The following is a 19,150-nucleotide window of genomic DNA, read 5'->3' as shown; positions in this document are numbered from 1 at the left end:
GCTTGTTAGACAAACCTAAAGCGACCCACAAATACCTTCTTGTGAGGCGAGGAAACCATTCACTTATTGTGCTGAAATGCAGACCTGTCAACCCTCCCAAATTTTTTGGGAGTCACACAAATTTATATCTCAAAGTCGAGGGCACAGCAGAGGGCGTAGTTTGGGTGGAACAGGGCATGGCCTGGAGAGTGGGAGGTGAGTTTAAGGGTAAAGCTGTTGCACATTGTGTAGGGTAACAAGTAAAAATGTAGGTGTAGGTATCAGGTCCAGGTCAAGTAATAGTCCATTTAATTAAATCCATGCAAGTCTATAGTTGGAAATGGTCTGACAGTTGGAGGCAAGGCTGGTCCCCTGGCTGGGGAGGGCATAAGTTTGGAACCATTTACCTTTATGTAATGATAAAGTGCCCAGACTTTAACTGCCTTGATGGAGGTTCGAGCAGTGCTGGATGCATGTGGAGAATTATGGGTTTGCGGCTGAACTTTTAAAAAACTCACTAGACAGACATAAGCTACTGGCCTTGACCACTTCTTGTGGGCCGTGGGCCACCTCCAGATTCCTGGCTCCACCCTCAAACAGAATCACTGGGGCTTCCCAATAATGTCAAGATTGCCATAATTGGCCAGAAAAAGTAAAATCGAGCAGAAGGGTCGGTGGGCATCATCTTGAAATGCTTGATGTCCTCTTCTGCAAGAGTTTTGACCAGGAAGTCAGATTCGGATCAGTTGAATAAAGCGGCTTCACTAGAAGTTATTGGGCCCCACAGCAATAGGGCCCCCTATACTAGTGTCCGATAACTGCAGGTTTGGGCTGACCTCGCAGATCTGGCTGGTCCAGTTGAGCTCTTCCTCCTGCTCTCCTCGCCCACCACCTTGCATTGGCGGTCTGCAGGCTTCCAGCTTTTTTTTGTTACATGTACTGTTACTATGAATGAATTTTGTTACAACAGCGCCACCTGCTGGTCAGTTTCCCACCAGTCTGACCACCAAGTAGTCAAGGAAGTTGTCAGGAGAAAGAAAGAGGCTGCTCTGATGTTCTTCTGCTTAGGAAAGATTTGAGAGGGGTTTCTATTATTTTCCTAAGCAGAAGAACATCAGAGCAGCCTCTTTCTCCTGACAACTTCCTTGACTACTTGGTGGTCAGACTGGTGGGAAACTGACCAGCAGGTGGCGCTGTTGTGACAAAATTCATTCATATTAACAGTACATGTATCCCTTAATATCTTGGAATGAAAAAAGAATAAATAATGAATGTACATTACAAAAGTGTTTAGAATAGCACTCTCATCAGTTTTACATTCACTTATTTTAAAGGTTTATTTATCCTTGAATCAATGTAGCAAAAGTTCTCCCCCTGGATTAGCCAGTCCAGAGGAAATTGAGAGCACTGTGTAACTGATACAGTCACATGCATATGAATGGAAGCTGCCATACGGCTTGTCTCTGCAATAGGAAAGTTCCATTGCCGCGGCACCATCTGTTCCAGCCACTAGAGGTGCTGTTGTTAATGTTTTCAAGACTATATATATCAAAGTACACGTGAAGACATTTATTATGAACATATAAAGAACTGCGTATTAGTCAGTGATCTATTGTGCCCCTATTCCTCTTGGGTTCCCAGCATTTGCAGAGTCAACATTTTCTATAGTTCAACCCCTAACTGCTAAATAGGCATTGACACTTAACCCATACCCTGCTGTCCCGGTTGTTGGTACATCCCTTGATATTCCAGAATGAGTTAACCCTTCCCTATTAGAGACCAGAAGTGTGTATAAATATAACTTATAAATAGGCATTGGCACTTAACCCATACCCTGCTGTCCTGGTTGTTGGTACATCCCTTGATATTCCAGAATCAGTTAACCCTTTCCTATTAGAGACCAGACATGGGTATAAATATAACTGCTAAATAGGCATTGGCACTTAACCCATTCCCTGCTGTCCCAGGGGTTGGTTAAATCCCTTGATATTCCAGAATGAGTTAACCCTTCCCTATTAGAGACCAGACATGGGTATAAATATAGCTGCTAAATAGGCATTGGCACTTAACCCATTCCCTGCTGTCCCAGGGGTTGGTTAAATCCATTGATATTCCAGAATCAGTTAACCCTTCCCTATAAGGGCTCTTACTGATGAGCGGTTGTAGCTGCGCTCCCTGCATTCCGTTTTTCTGCGTTCAGCAGCAGGGGAGCGCAGGAATAGACGCATTACGTTTTTTCCAATGGGACTATACTCACACAGGTGCGTGTAGGCGCCGAACGCAGGTTGAGACGCAACATGCTACATTTTTTCCTGCGTTTGGCACCTACGCACGCCTGTGTGAGTACAGCCCCATTGGAAAAAACGTAATGCGTCTATTCCTGCGCTCCCCTGCGGCTGAACGCAGAAAAACGGAACGCAGGGGAGCGCAGCTACAACCGCTCGTCAGTAAGAGCCCTTAGAGACCAGACGTGGGTATAAATAGAACTGCTAAATAGGCATTGACATTTAACCCTTTCCTTGCTGCCTCAGGGGTTGGTAAGCCCCTTGATATCTCAGAATTGGTTAATCTACCCTATTAGCAACTAGACATAGGTATAAATATACTGTCTTTAAAAAAAAAAATGAGGGAAAAATAAAAGTAGAATTATTGTTCTGTGTTCAAGTTTGATTCCCCTGCCCTGCGCTTGGTCACATTTAAGCACTAGCACATGGGGCTAATAGTGTGAGGGTGGGAGATGAAATTATTTTATTGCCTGGAAAAGGAATTCTATTAACCACCCATTCAGTTAAAGGGAACCATCCCCAGAGCTCTCTTTATTGGGGGCCCCTAACATGACTTCCAGATGAGGGAGCTTTTGCTCTTATTGTTCTCAGGCTTGAGGTAGGAAAGGGAAACCCCATGGTGATGACCAGTGAAAGAACAGAATTTCTATAAATCATACTGCGTTCTGTACTACATCTCCCAGGATCCTCAGCAGGGAAGCTCAAACTGGTTTGTTCAGCAACAGGATGAGGCATGTCCTCTAGCTGCTGTTGAACTACGACTCCCAGAAACACCTAATAGCCTTCAGAGCTAGGAATTGTAGCTCAATAACAGGTGAATAAAGGCAAAGGTCTAGAATAAAGGACAAGTGGGACCCAGAGACAGAATGATGCAGAAATCTAACTATAGTCCTATGTTCATGGCCCCCACTGCTGCCCACCATCCCTGCTGGGAGTCCCAAGAGAAGAGAAGAGAAGAGAAATTCATTGGGGTGAGGGGACGATTTTGCAAATGGGATGAGGGCGGTGAGTCCTTAAAGGGATACTGTCATGGAAAAACATGTTTTTTCCAAAACACAATAGTGCTGTTCCTGTAGAATTCTGCACTGAAATCTATTTTTCAAAAGAGCAAACAGATTTTTTTATATTTAATTTTGAAATCTGACATGGGGCTAGACATTTTGACAATTTCACAGCTGCCCCCAGTCATGTGACTTGTGCTCCGATAAACTTCAATCACTCTTTACTGCTGTGCTGCAAATTGGAGTATTATCAACCCCTCCCTTTCCCCCCAGCAGCCTAACAACAGAACAATGGGAAGGTAACCAGATAGCAGCTCCCTAATAGTGATGGGCAAATAAATTCGTCTGGTGTGAATTCGCTGAGAATTTCCGTGTTTCGCGACCGGCTAATAAATTCACGAAACTCCCGCGAAAATTTGCAGGCGTCCAAAAATTTTTGACGCACGTCAACACTATTCGGACACCCATTGACTTTAACGTGGGAGTCAATTTTCGAGTTTCACAAATTTTTCACTGTTTTGCGAATTTTGCTGGAAATTCACAAATTTTTTGGCAAAATGGGAGAAAATCGCCCAACACTACTCCCTAACACAATATAACAGCTGCCTGGTAGATCTAAAGGTGGCCATACACGGGCAGATAAAGCTGCCGATATCGGTAGTTTGGACCAATTTGACAGCTTATCTGCCCGTGTATGGGGGCTTCTGACGGGTCTTCCCAATCGATATTTGGCCACGATATCGATCTGGAAGGTTTGATTTTTAACCGACCGACCCGTCGGAGCCCCTTGGCGCATCGTAATTCGATCGTTCGGCCGTATGTTCGAATTACCCCCGATATAGCCATGCCGTTTAGTGGCATATCGGGGAAAGATCCGCTCGTTTGGCGAGTCTATGGCAAGCTTAGGAACAGCACTCAATAGTAAAATCCAATCCAGGTCCCACTGAGACACATTCAGTTACATTGAGTAGGAGAAACAACAGGCTGCCAGAAAGCAGTTCCATCCTAAAGTGCTGGCTCTTTCTGAAATCACATGACCAGGCAAAATGAGCTGAGATGCACCTACACACTAATATTACAACTAAATACACTTGCTGGTTCAGGAATGACATTTTATATGGTAGAGTGAATTATTTGCAGTGTAAACAGTGTCATTTAGAAATAAAAACTACACCATGAAAATCATGAATCCTTTAAGGTGGTCGAAGTGGCCCCTGAACCCTCAGTCTGACACTGGCAGGGCCCCGGAAAAGTCTCACAATTCCACTGCACCCCCAGACTCCACCAATGAGAACGCCCTGTGCTCGGCCTCCATAAAAATAAAATGTGCTCCATAGGAGTGTGTGTGTGTGCAGGGCGGTGTTGGAGGCCAGAAATATACATTGATGGGGGTCGGATACAGTCTTGCACGTTGCACCCCTATAAAGTGCCTTTATGAAGGTCATTGAATGCCATGTTGAATTCTAGTATTCTGCTTATAGATGGATAGGATTGTTTTTTTTATTATTATTATAGAGTGAACCATGTGATACATGACATCACTAAACATCAATTATAACTGATGACATCATTAAGTAGTATTAATTGTAGGAATGCACCGAATCCAGGATTCAGTTCCAGATTCGGCCTTTTTCAGCAGGATTCGAATTCGCCCGAATCCTTCGGCCCAGCAGAACCATATGCAAATTAGGGGCGGGGAGGGAAATCACGTGATTTTTTTTTTCTCACAAAACAAGGAAGTAAAAAATGTTTTCCCCTTCCCGCCCGTAATTTGCATATGCAAATTCGGATTCGGCCCTCGGCTGATTCTTTCTTGAAGGATTCGGGGTTGGGCCAGATCCAAAATAGCGGATTGGGTGCTTCCCTTATTAATTGTAATGCGCAGGCTCACAAATAATATCTCATTAGTGTCATATAAAGAGATTATTAATATTAACCCTTGCATGGCAAGCGGCTCGATGGCTTCTAACAGTGGCTAGTGGGCTACTATGATTGGCTGCTCAGCAGCAGCAGCAGCAGCTCATGGGGAGGATTAGGCAGAGCAGCAGGTGAGAGGGAGAGAAATAGTAAATGAGTGCAGGAGCCCCAAACTGTGTGACTGTGCCCCCCCCTTCAATAGAAAGAAGATCCGGGGAAGTGAGACAATGGGCAGGGGGAGGGGCAGGAGGAGACAGAGGGCGGGGCTTGCCGGGCTGCACTACCAGATAGAAGTGTGCGGAGCTCGGGGGGAAGGCGCCGCTCTCACTCACAACTACAGACTGTGGATCCCGCCTGCGCCCCATTTCAGCTGCTCCCGAACCTCACCCTCAAATCGTGTGGATTTAGTAGCGGGGCCCACAGGCTCCTACACAAGACTCGCTCCCCCTTCTCCCTCCTCCTTTCTTTAAACAACCTCCGTCCGTCTCCCTTCCCCCAGCGCCTGGGATTTCAGCACATGCCCCGGACTCTTCCTGCTGCTGCTACTGGACTCCTGGTGAGTGGCTCTCCTCATCTCTCTCTCTCTCTCTCTCTCTCTCTCTTATGTCTTAGTGAGTCTCTCCTGATCTCTCTAATGCTGCTGTCACTGGGCTGGATACATTGTAACTGGGAGTGTGAGATACAGTGTAACTGCCTGTTTCTATCTGCCGGCCGCACACACATTCCTCCTGCCTTTATATTGCTACATTGGCTTCCCCATGTCCATACACATCTCAGAGATTCCTGCTGCTGCTGCTGCCTACACTGGATTTAACTCGCCCGTTTGGCATCTGGACCTCACTGGCCACAGCCTCAGGCCTGACTTGGAAATGGATGTTCCCAGCCTTCCTTTTAATCTGATTACCCTGAATTCTAACCCTTCTGTTAGATCTGGTGGCCCATGGCCCTGCATCTCATCCCTAATTTAAACCTGCACCCAGATACCCTGAATTCTAGCATGAATTGTTCGATTTAGTGTCCCATGACCCTACACCCTATCCCTGATTTTAATCTGAATCTAATTACACCCTATCCCTAGCTTTAATCTGGATCTAATTACCCAGAATTGTAGCCCTCCTGTTAGATTTGGTGGCCCATGGCCCTGCATCTCATCCCTAATTTAAACCTGGACCCAGATAGCCCAAATTCTAGCCTGCTTGTTCGATTTAGTGTCCCTGAACCCTGCACCCTATCCCTAATATTAATCTGGATCTAATTATCCTAAATTCTAGGCCGCCTGTTAGATCCAGTGTCCCGGCCCTGCATCTCATCCTTAATTTTAATCTTGATCCAATTATCCCGATCCCTATCCTTAATACATTTGGTGCCTCTGAGCTTTTGATCACTAGCCCTCCCATTGGATCTGGAAGTTAGTGCCCAGCCCTCCTGTTAGATCTGGGTGTCCATCGCCCTTCACCTCATCTCTTCTTTCAGTCTACACTCAATTACCCTGATCCACCCTGCACTCCAGCTTTTCTTTTAGATACAGCCCTCAGTTACCCTAAGATTTGGCCCCTTGGAGCAACACTTCATCCCTTCTTTCAAGCTGGATCCAATTATCCTGATCCCTAGACTTCCCATCTGACCCATGGCCCTCCTGCTCCACCAATTTTACTTACTCTGATCCCTAACCCCTCCCCATTAGATCTTACTCTACTGCCCTCCTGCCTCTCTGCCCTCCTGCTGGATGTAGATCCAACCTCCCGGATTCTTAAGCATTCATTGGATCCAGCATGGGCTAGTTGAGGCCCTCCAGATCTTTTTACTGCAATTCCCAGCACCCCCAAGTGCTGTATTTCGGCAGGGGCTGTAATATCTCCCATTGACAATTCTTTCATCCCATCCTTCTCCCCCACATTAGATTCATAGTTGTGACATTCCCATGAGAAGCTGGAGGTGTCCGTGATTGATCCTTATTGTGCCGGGCAGAGAACAGTAACAGCAGCAGAATTTCCCTTCCCAAGTCCTTGAATTCCACTAAAACCCCTGCAAGGCCCCTACAAGCCTGGGACTCTCCTGACGGATCAGCCTGGGTCATAAGTCACTTGCCTGGGGGGGGGGGTTGGTTTGGGGAGGAACTGCCAACGTTACACTTTGCACCCAATCCACTCCGGCTGCTCAGCTCTCAATTGTTTCCCCCATTACTTCACTCTCTCTATTCCGGCCTGTTTACTCTCTGTTTATTCCTTCACACATGGGCCTTTATTGTTCACATCACTGCCAGAAAGCAGTCCTGATATTGCCACAATGTAGCAAAGCAGCACCACCTTAATAATTAGCCACAAAGCTATGAACAAAAAAAAATGTGAAGATATGAATTAGTTTGTGTTTATATACCCTTTAAGAATGATGGGAGGGTATTTAATTTGTGTGTATATATGTATATATAGATATAGATAGATATATATATAGATAGATATCCTTGTGAATTTACATGTGTGTGATGTTTATATGTGTGACGTAACATTAATGAATTCCCAGCCCAGTAATTGAGTGTCAGGGTCAAGTATCTGTGAAAGTGGGTGGGGGAGTCTAATATATCGGGGGACTGTGGGGGGAGAGGCTGTTTCCCACTGAATGAGAGAGTTACAAAGGGAAAGTAAGATGATGGTCCTTATATATAAAAAAAACAACCCATGAAAGAAGGACATTAATGAAGTCGGTGGGTTTGGAGTTGATTTAGGTGGTTGCATTAAGGCGGCACCTTCCATAAAAGGGGGAGGTGATTGGACCGTAACAGGTGGGAATAATCGAGAAAATAAAACATACTAATGTGGCTGTGGGATGGTTTTACGTTTATAGTTCAAAAGCCAGTGCTTGAATATGACTGGAAAACCAGGGTTTTCATTTTTAGATTGTAAGCTCTGATGATCAAGGTGCTATTTATGTCCTTTATGTAGTGCTGTAAAGTAAGTTGTTCCTTGTTTGACTGCAGGATTGCTTGTGCTCTCATTTATTGCTTGTAGTTGTGCATCTGGTTTTGGCCCAGTGGCTAATAATTGCCACATAAATCAGACCAGGATGGTGGAGATGATGATGGCCAATATATATTTAGGGATCAGCCAAATGTCTATGAAAGTCATGCTGGTGATGTGGTTGTGTGTGGGCATGTGCTTGAATTAGTCCACCAACTGGTTGTCCAAACCAGGCCAAGATCTGCTTGCATGGCTAGCTTAATGCAGGGTGTATGGAACTGGAGCACTGGGTTACTTTGGGCTAGTAGATAAGCAGCAGGTTGTTTCCAGCAGAGGGGACATTGGAAAGGCTCGGGGGGGGGGGTTTACAGGTGCAACTAAAGGTCTTTGCTGAAGGATTCCATGGTGGAAAGAGCACAGAGACCTCCTGTTTGCTCCCGTGGGTGAAGGAACACTTACAGAATAAACACTGCTGTGGGCGTCTGCTCCTTATCCCAACGCTCCAGCTCTCCATCGCACTTTATCCCATGGCAGATAGATGTGCCTCGGGGGGACGTGTCGGTATAGAGAGGCACTGACAGATTGCTAGCTTCCTGGTCATGCTCTGGAGCTCATAGAATAAAGACTTTTATGTAACCCAGTTTTGCACTACATGGCATCCGACCAATCCGGTGATTCCTGGCCCCATATATAGTTGGTTAAGGCCCTTAGATGGTCCATGCCCGAGTTGGCCATCATGTAGGCCTGTAGACTTTGAGAAGGTCCTTTTAATAGTTCACGATCGTGTATCAAGGGATCTGTGAGCACCAGAAGGTGCTCTGTTGTTAAAGGTGCAATTATACAACTCTTTAAGACCTGTACTTGGGGAAGGGCAGGGAGTTGTAGCTCTAGTCCCAGAACATGTCCCTCAGCTCCTGGTCTGGAACTTCTGACCAGGACCTGCCAGAAAGTGAGAAGTTTGGATTATACAGCCCCTCCCCTTCTATGCAGCCAGTTACGCTCCCCAAGATTTTTCTTGCCGAACGACTGATTTTAGCAAAATCCGACCAATCCTTCGAAATTATCGTGCGGTAAGTGGGATTCGAACGATCTTACATCTTACGATTTTTCGACATCTGTCAGGAAATTGATCGGCCAGGTTAAAAAAAACTGTCGGTCCCAGTGCAATGTATCTATGTTTGCAGGGCCAAGCAGGCAGCTCCCCTTTGTTTTCCTGCCAAATTGGGCTTTTTAGTTGATGGTAAATTCGTATGATCGTTTCGAGATAATCGTGGTCTTACGATGACTATCGGAACTTTTAAAAATCTCAACATCTATGACCAGCTTTAACTTATGTATAACAACTTAATTTCCCATTTATCTGAACTGCGGGAGAAGCTGACGGCAGATAGTTGCCTGGCCACGCTAGACCTCACTTACAATTTCAAGGTTGGCCAGATCTCCCATAAACATTTCTTGCTCTGTCAATTCACTTCCCTTCTTCAACGTTTGCCAGTGATACTCATCACTAACAGATATATATTATTTCTTCCTCTGACATCCGAGTATTGGGAAGGTGTTATGCTAAATAAACCAAGGTTTCTTTTTTTTTTTTTCCTTGGCTCCTAGGGGCTGCTGGGAGTTGTAGTTTGACTGCAGCTCTGGCTGCCATAATTGTTGGGGGTATTTGGGGGTGTAAGGCAGTGAGACACAGTCTGCCTAATCCTGATGTAAACTAACCAAGGGAGGGGGGCTCTATTCTTTGGGAAAAGGAGACAAAAGGTATTGGTTAATCATTGTCCTTATTCTGATGTGCCTCCCCCATGAACTGTGCCACAATGGAATAGTCTGCCCACTGTCCCATTCACGGCCCTGTTAAATTTATGGCATGGAGGGGGGGGGGTATTTGCATTTAAACAACTACCCCCATCTGAACTATCACCTGACATTGGGGGCATCCCGCTTGCATTGTATGGAGGTGAATTATATTTATGTAGAACATACACGGACAGGTGTGCATTGTGTCCCAAAGAGCTTACAATCTGTTCTAGATCCACTGAAAGCCGTATTTGCTTATGCCCCTCTGTTCTGACAACGTAGCAGAAAGTCCGCTCTTCTCCCATGTCCGTTAATCCACTTGCTTCTACTACATTGTTTCAAGTGTCAGAACCGACCGTGCAGAGAATAGAAACAGCCTGGCAGATTTACTGCTTTCAGTAGTTCTATTTCATTCTATTCGTCATGGGCCGGATTTAATGGAGAGGCCGTTCAAGCCCTGTGTTTTATTGGCTCCCCCAGCCCTTTATTACATTGTCCTGAAAGCTGAATATAATACGGCTCAGTATTTGCACTTTTCACTTTGGTATTTACGGTGCAAATTCCCGGCTCTAGACAGAATGTGTATAATTAGCGTCTGTGTTTGTAGCCCCAGTGATAATTAAGAAATTACTGCACAAAACAGCATTTTTACTCTCGCCTGGATCTTAGGAACTGTAGCGACGTCTCAGTGTATCTGTAATCTTGTTAGTAGGGAGGCTAATTAGGGGGAGATTTGGGGTGAGTGTTTATTTGTACCCTGGGTACCCCTGGAACTATAGCAGGGGTGACACCCCAATGTTTCTATATATCTGTAACCTTGTTATGAGCTAAGGGGCCCCAGTCTGAAGGTCAGTTAGGGGGAGATTTGGGGTGAGTGCTTATTTGTACCCCTGGAACTATAGCAGGGTGACACCCCAATGTTTCTATATATCTGTAACCTTGTTATGAGCTAAGGGGGCCCAGTCTGAAGGTCAGTTAGGGGGAGATTTGGGGTGAGTGTTTATTTGTGTCCTGGGTACCCCTGGAACTATAGCAGGGTGACACCCCAATGTTTCTATATATCTGTAACCTTGTTATGAGCTAAGGGGGCCCAGTCTGAAGGCCAGTTAGGGGGGAGATTTGGGGACATCTTCCCATCCTGTAATTAAGTTTTATAACACTTAACCCTTAGAGTACTGAGCTTTATTGTTCTTTGGGTTAAATCACTGCTGAAAAGTCTCCTAGTTTGACATTGGCCTAACAATGCAACAGCCTCCCAATAATAACAATATCAATGACACTCGGTTTCTATTCCGTATAATTACACCATTATACGTTAGCCTTAGTGATGGGGGAATTTATTCGGTGGGCGCGAATTCCCGCGTTTCGCAAATTTCGTTGGAAATTCGCTAATTTTTCGGCAAAGCAAATGCCCCAAATTCGCCCATCGCTAGTTAGCATATAGAATAAAAAACAGATGTAAATCAAGCGGATGCTGATAGTGTTTCCAGGCTCATATTATCCCTTCTCCGACTCCTGAACCCATGGGTGCCCACCCTGCAGCTCTAACACAGCTCCAGATAGTAGAATTTTTGTTGGTCGGGATGCTGCTTAGAATTCTGCCTGTTATTGGTTTTATTTACCCTTTAATAATTTCTATATGTTGTGTGCCCAGAACATTCCTTCTGTGTGTATGAGTACAAGATTGATTAAGAACGGTGCCATATTGTGTCCCATAGAGTAAATGAGGATATACATACAGGTTATAATTCATTCAGTACCATGTGCTTCTGTAGGAAACTGTCATTTTAGGTGTGTGTGGTGCAATGTTCTGGCCAATAGCTGCTGAAAGCGACAGTCAGTAAACAAAACAGGCGCTTGCGGGGAAAGCACAACCCTCTTAAAGGGATTTACTCTAGTGTTACCTTTTCTAAAGGAAGTCGACCCATTTTACATATTTCTTCGCTTCATAACGCAGGTCTGAAAAGTGATTCCTGGGCAATTGTCAGGCAACTTGATCTACTTAGTCGGGATTAAGCAGAGTATAAAATATGGGGCATGAGCAAGTCTGAGCAGGCCTTTTGTATGGCTGGAAACGTCCTATGATTCCATAAGTCCTTTGGATCGGAAGCTCTTAGGGCTCCTCTGTACTCATAGTTGTTTGCATTTCATGGTTTGCAGTCATCCGAGGCTGCTCCTTGCCGCAGAATGGGGCTCGTGGTTAGCAAAGAACACACAGAACCTTGTGCCATTTTAGGGCGTTTCAAAATATTTGCATTCTTTGGATAATTCCGGTGTCTATCTAGAAATAAAAGGGGTATTTAATGTGCTCTGTAGCATCTATGTATTCAATTCATATGCCTCATGTGTGGGCTCGTATATATTTTATATTCTATTTCAAGCGTGCGGTCGTTAATTGTGACGTCGCTAAGAATATTGCTTAATTGTGATATCACTTGTGAGCTGGTACCATCAAAGTTAATTAAAAGTTATGGGACGTGGATAAATGCTTATTTCGACTGGTTGGTGTTCAAAAGGGTGACTGGAAATTTTAGGTTGGATCATTAGGAAATGTCCAAAAAAAAATAGTAACTGGTATTAGGTATATAAACCAGTATTTGGGTTGTGATTATAATGCTCCAACTTGATTTGGTTTCCTAAACAATAAATATGTTCTGAGTGTCTGACTGCCTGCACGTTGTTTCTAACTCCTCCCACTTTAGAGGTGGTTACATATTACAACCCCTCCCCATTTCAAAGAGATGGCTACATACTGACTCCCAGAGCAGTAAAGGATTTGTCTGATTGTCAAACCTAAAAAAAATATTATAGGGTTCTATACAGAGTCCAGGGCCCATATTGTGCCCAATAGATGGCTCCAATAATCCCCTTTTCGACTAAAAAGGGTGATTTTTTTTGGTCAGTTTTTGGGCACAGACACCATTTCAGACCTTTCATTTTATTTATTCAGCTTCTCTATTGTTCGGTCCTTTCAGAAAGTTTGGTTTGCAATTCATTCAATATGATTTTTCTTTGTCCTTGTGTCAATAATGACATAGGCTTTAGTAAGTATAACCACGTGAGAAATGACGGCGGCAAAGGTGGCTCTGTGTGCCGGGGTTCTGTAGTTCAAGGACAGAAGGGGGTATATTTTGGGATAATAATGTCCGAGACTGAAAAGTGTTGGGGGAGAAGCTGAGTAACGACCCCGTCGATTTTCTACGGTTTTAATGTTAATTATAAAAGCTGAATTTAGCTGCTTATATTCGCCATACTGCTGGTTCTGACTCCTGAAACATTGCAACAGAAGGCAGCTAATTAACAGTCCCCAGAGGTGGCCAAATATGGCTTTCAGTTGCTTCAAACCATTGGAAATGTTTTTAACCAATAATGGAAAGTTTCTTTCATTGTGCAGAAAACAAGTGTTTTGGGTGGTGTTCCCCTTTAAAGCTGCAGTGATTTGCTTTAATGAGCCTAGAAAAAAAAAAGCAGAGAGAAAATAATCAATTCTGTGTTTGGCCCAGAGCCTGCAGTTGATTTATTGTTTGTTTATTGAGTGTAAATGATTTGCAGATTAGGAGGAGTGAGGGCAGCCATGGAATAAGGTCAGTTTCTCACAGCAGATGGTGCAATGGGATCCTCGTTCCTGGTGTGACTGCTGTGCAGATGTGGAGTTTATGTTAATGGGAGAAAATGTAATTGAAACTTCCCCTTTAAATAAAGCAGAATTGTATGTTGATTTGCCAGGGTGTGTATTGTTAAGGGGAGGAAGAAACCACCTAAGGGTAGGACTACACCGTCGTTTTCTGCGATTTGACACCTGCGTTTTTGTGCAGCGCGTCGGATCACACGGAAAACGCTTGTGTAGTCCTACTTTGAATGTCAGGGCACCCGCGCAGAATCAGGGAGATTGCCTCACGAGGAAACTTCAGGCGACTTTGGAAAATGCCGATTTTCATTCTAGCCGGCGGGAGGCAGTTTGGGGAGCTTAGTCGTCCCAAAGTCGCCGGGCGACTAATCTTCCCCGAATCTGAGCATGTGCCCTGACCCTTAGGAGTGTTGGCAGACGGCGAGATTAGTCGATCACGAGGCAACTTTGGGCAAATCCCAAGCGGTTCGTATGCCATCCTCCTGGCGATTAGTATTATGCCAACGGGAAGCCATTTTGGGGAGATTAGTCGCCCGAAGTAGAGAAGATTTGTCGCTGGGCAACTAATCCCCCTGTCTGCCACCACCTTTAAATGTGAGGGGTGTTTGGTCCCTTCTTGGAAGAGAAACCTCCCCAAACATGAGGGGGCAGATTTATCAAGGGTCGAATTTAATTTTTTTTAATGGTTAAAACTGTCAAATTCGACTAAGGAGTTAACCAAACTCGATTCAACTTTTTTAAAATTAGATTTTAGAACTAGCAGAGTAGAGAATATAAGCAGCTCAATACCGCTTTCAGCTTTTATAATTAACGTTAAAACCATAGAATTTTTTTTTTGGAAAAAAAACTCGAACCGAGTTTGATGTAATTCGAATCTAATTTGTTTCGAGTTGTCAGAGTATTAAAAATGAGATTTTATTAATAAATTTTGACTAGTTGAATTTCGAATTTATGGGAGTTTGAAACATAATTCGACCCTTGATAAATGTGCCCCGAAGTGTCCCATACTCCCAGCTGGAGGCTTTAGAGCAGTGATCCCCAAACTTTTTCACCCGTGAGCAACATTCAAATGTAAGAAGGGTTGGGGAGCAACATAAGCAACAGTTCCTGAGGATGCCAACGAAGGGCTGTGATTGGCTATTTGCTAGCCCCTATGTGGACTGGCAGGAGGCTCTATTTGGCAATACAACTAGTTTTTATGCAACTCAAACTTGAATTCAAAAAGAAGCTCCTGCTTTGAAGCCACTGGGAGCAACATCCAAGGGATTGGGGAGCAACATGTTGTTCACGAGCTACTGGTTGGGGATCAATGATTTGGAGGCTTCCTCCCCTGCCGTCTGCACATTAACACGGTACAGGGTTTGTGTTTGCAGACAGTCAGTGCCAGATTTATTCAACGCTACCCGGTGGGGGAGGAAAGCTTCTAATTCTCTAGGATTTTTAGAGTGTGAACATGTGCTGTTAGTGGGTAAAGGAATCTGCTCTGCCCGCTGCTTAGTTTTCTTCTCCCTCCTGCTGTAGCTTGTGCCATTATGTGGCTCCTTTTATAGTTTCCCTTGAGAACCTCGACTCTTATTTGCTTCTTGTTGGCTGGTCTGTCACTTTGTTAAATCCATTCCATCACTTCTGTGCTACTACAAGTGGTCTCTCTTGTGTGCCATTGCACTCTCATCACTTTGTCTCTTGTGTTCTCTCGCTGCTTTGTCTCGGGCTTCTACTAGAGGCCTAAAATGGGTTGAGTACCCAAGGAATACCCTCAAAGTGGTTGAATTTCGGGCAAAAAGTCCCCGATTCCTTGGCCCTGTGGGCAGTCCCAGCTGGATACCCAATAAAGGCGCAGGCTTGACCCCCTCCTACCCACCCTTGTGGTTCTTCCCATTTTTTAAATTTTTTTCTGGGAAGATTTGGCACCGGAGTGATATCACTTTTGGGCAAATGGGACGTCGCTTCTGGTTTTGTGTGTTCCCCAGGTCGGAATATTAGTTGGCGTATTATGGGTCGGTAGCGGGAACATGCTGGTCAAATTTCAGGGTCGGGTACAGGTTTCAAAAAATTGACCTGTGCAGGACTCTGATCTGAGTGACCCGCCTCCTGTGATTGTTACCTCTACCACTGCGTTGTCCACCCTCTTGATCTTAGTCTTGTTACTAGCACCCTACTTCGTTTCTCTGGCCCCCCCCTACTTTCATCTACTTGTGCCTATTCCTACTCCTCATTGAGTAGTTTCTAAATCCCTCCCTTCATTTCACTGACTTCTCTTTGAAGGCTTGAGAAGACTTGTCTGGTGCTCACCTCTACTCTTATTTATAGGAACTTTGTAAAGTTATATTTTCAAGGCAGCTTGAGCCAATCACACCCTTAGGAATATCTTCCCTATTTTAGTCATCAAATGCTTGTGTTGTGTTATAATGTGTTGCACTGGATTGAACCTATTTGTTTCATGACCTCTGTGAGGTGTAGAATGATGGGGTCAGCATTATCTGATCTCTCTCAATCGGTTTGTTCAGCTCATTTGACCTTTAAAATGGCCCTTTTGTCGCCCAGAGGTTAATCATATCCAGATGTATTCCTTCTCATTCAGACATTGTAGCTACAGAGTCAGTAGAATTCAGTGCTAAATGCTTAATAAATATGTTTGTAAATGTTTTGTTTTAGCTAGTGGTCAAAGATTTGAGGGTCAACTCTGCTTCAACCTCCAAAATATTCTTTGAGTCGTGGCCTATTCAACGGTTTCATGTTTCAAACCTGGTTATGACCTATGGGGTGGCCCAGGCTAAATAGCTTAACTAAAGAAGTAGCTAGAAATGTTGTACATGATGTTTTGTGCTTCTGTACCAGCCCAAGGCAACCACAGCCCTTTAGCAGTAAAGATCTGTGTCTCCAAAGATGCCCCAGTAGCTCCCCATCTTCTTTTCTGCTGATTCACTGCACATGCTCTGTGCTGCTGTCACTTACTGAGCTTAGGGAGCCACTCACAATATACAGTACACATAGAATAGAAATGTCACAATATAAGGCTGATTAGTAATTAATACACATAATTACTACATGGCAGCACAGAAACCAGTGCAATTAGCATCAGAATTGAATAATCAGCAAACCTGTAGCATCAGCTTATATTACAGCCAGGGAAGCTCATTTTCTGCTGGATAATTAGTGACGAGCCCTAAGCTTAGCTTCTCAACAGCCAATCAGAGCCCACTGAGCATGTGAGTGTCACAGACACTTTCCAAGATGGTGACCCCCTGTGACAAGTTTGAAGTCCTGGATCATTGCTGCTATTGACAAGCTCAAACTTTAGCCTCGTGCAATAAGGTCACTATATAAAATAGGCCATTTTTAGCCACATTCACTTTGTATTGTTTAGTTCTCCTTTAAAGCTTGGCTTGACCTTAATAAGTTAGGCTTAAAGGTTGAACAGGCTTTGATGCTGGATCTCAACCCAGTGGCCCTGAATGACCAATATCCGTTGGGCAGGATTCATTTTTCTTTTGAATCAAGGAGCACATTCATGTGTTGAGGTAGTCCTTGATCCAACGACCTGCATCGCTACAATTTTCATTGGACTTGGTGGCCGTGGTGGAACCTTGCCAGATTTTATATTGTATGGCCAACTTTAAACCTCCTGGCACTAGAAAGTGGCACAACGTTCCAACATGCTAATACTCCCCCTGACTTCTACCTGCTTCCTTCTCTCCAAAGCTAATCATGACATGGCTAGTTGGGCACCACTGATCCATTACGGTCCTCTCTGGCGGTGAGTAGAGTCATCACCTTCCTCTACCAAAATAAAGAAACAATGTAACGAGTTAAAAAAAATAAAAACCCTTTTTTTGCCCTGTTCCTTCAGAGCAGCCGCATCTTGTTTGGCACTTTCAAAAACTTTACACGTAGGTGTGACAGTCGCTTGAATGGGATCAGGGCAGTTTGTGACTGTGCAAATGTCACTGTGCAAATAGGACTGAAGTTCTCAAGCCGCACTAGTGAAAGTCGTGTTTACCCGAGACAGTCTGCAGGTTCCTACATAATCCCTATTACAGAGAGTCGTAGGGCAGGGGAGCGGCTCAGTCAAGCGGGTTTTTTTCCAAAAAGCCAGATCCCTTTAGGTCATAGAAGATTTTTAGTAAGTCAAGAATTGTTTATAATAGTCCCTGTGTATTCTAATAGCACAGGAATTCCATTTTGGATGTTTGTATATCTAATATCCTTATCATTTACAGTAGGGGGTACATTTTATCTTAAAATACATGAGTGATACTCAGAGTTCCCTGTATAACTCAGCCCACAGCCTTGTCTCTTTATATGGTCACAGAACAACCCCTCAGTGACTTCTAATATCCTTATCATTTACAGTAGGGGGTACATTATCCCTTATAATACATGAGTGATACTCAGAGTTCCCTGTATAACTCAGCCTGCAGCCTTGTGCCTTTATATGGTCACAGAACAACCCCTCAGTGACTTCTAATATCCTTATCATTTACAGTAGGGGGTACATTATCCCTTATAATACATGAGTGATACTCAGAGTTCCCTGTATAACTCAGCCTGCAGCCTTGTGCCTTTATATGGTCACAGAACAACCCCTCAGTGACTTCTAATATCCTTATCATATACAGTAGGGGGTACATTATCCCTTATAATACATGAGTGATACTCAGAGTTCCCTGTATAACTCAGCCTGCAGCCTTGTGCCTTTATATGGTCACAGAACAACCCCTCAGTGACTTCTAATATCCTTATCATTTACAGTAGGGGGTACATTATCCCTTATAATACATGAGTGATACTTCAATCTCTGTAGAACTCATGTACATGTATATGGTGAAACTCCCAGTTGGAGCAGTGGCCCATTACTCCACAAGCTCATATTACTACTCGGTGTTTTTGAATAATGCAGTCTAATCATTGGATCTTACTAATCTTGGAGTTCAATCATATGGTTATTGTAAACCACGAGATTAAAGCCCAACCTCTGCTTCCGGAAGCTTGTGCAGAAAACCTGTTGTAAAGTTGTCCCACCCCCCTTATTTCCCTCTAGGGTCTTTTCCAAACCAAAGCTCGTCTTACCAGACTGTATCAAATGTCCATGTGTGTGCGGAGAATGGAGCAGGCTGTATACTTTCACATACTTGCTGTCATTTAAATGTGAAGCTCAGCAATGCGGCCTTTTTCGAACGATGAAATTGGGGGGGGTTTGTTAGCATTTTTAAAACTTTGCAATATTTGTGTTGCTTTTTTGCCCACAAATGTTTACTATCCTCTGTTTATAGGGGATGTCTGCCTTTACAGAAAAAGTGGCAATTTGTGACCATTCTAAGACATTTGCAATTTGCAGTTTTTCACTATACAGTGGTACAGGCTCTTTCAGGTGATTACCATACCAGTGGGCTTGATACAGTTCCTTAAATGTTCCCATGTGCCATTGTTGTGATTGAATAGGGACTGCAGAATAACCGCAATGCTGCCCAACTACTGATTCAAACATCAATAAATTCTCGTATGGAAACGTTATTTCATAGCAGCGCTGTTAAATTTATTGCCCATTATTACCCAAGGTAATGGTGATGTTATCTAACTTCTACCTGT

The 19,150-nt window shown here is 44.1% G+C and overlaps 1 protein-coding gene across 2 annotated transcripts in view; it reads left to right on the top strand.

Annotated features, from left to right (window-relative positions):
* The first annotated feature begins 5,427 nt into the window (after nucleotides 1-5,427).
* Nucleotides 5,428-19,150, top strand: part of vangl2.S (VANGL planar cell polarity protein 2 S homeolog) — a 54,127-nt gene continuing 40,404 nt past the window's right edge. Inside the window, exon 1 of one of the 2 annotated variants that reach the window (XM_018231925.2) lies at nucleotides 5,428-5,738. The gene's annotated coding sequence lies outside the window, so the exon portion shown is untranslated. 2 annotated transcript variants of the gene reach the window in all.

Source organism: Xenopus laevis, chromosome 8S, assembly GCF_017654675.1.
Source record: "Xenopus laevis strain J_2021 chromosome 8S, Xenopus_laevis_v10.1, whole genome shotgun sequence".
Classification (NCBI taxonomy): domain Eukaryota; kingdom Metazoa; phylum Chordata; class Amphibia; order Anura; family Pipidae; genus Xenopus; species Xenopus laevis.
Note: the sequence above shows the minus strand (reverse complement) of the source record. Positions and strands in the feature narration are given on the sequence as shown.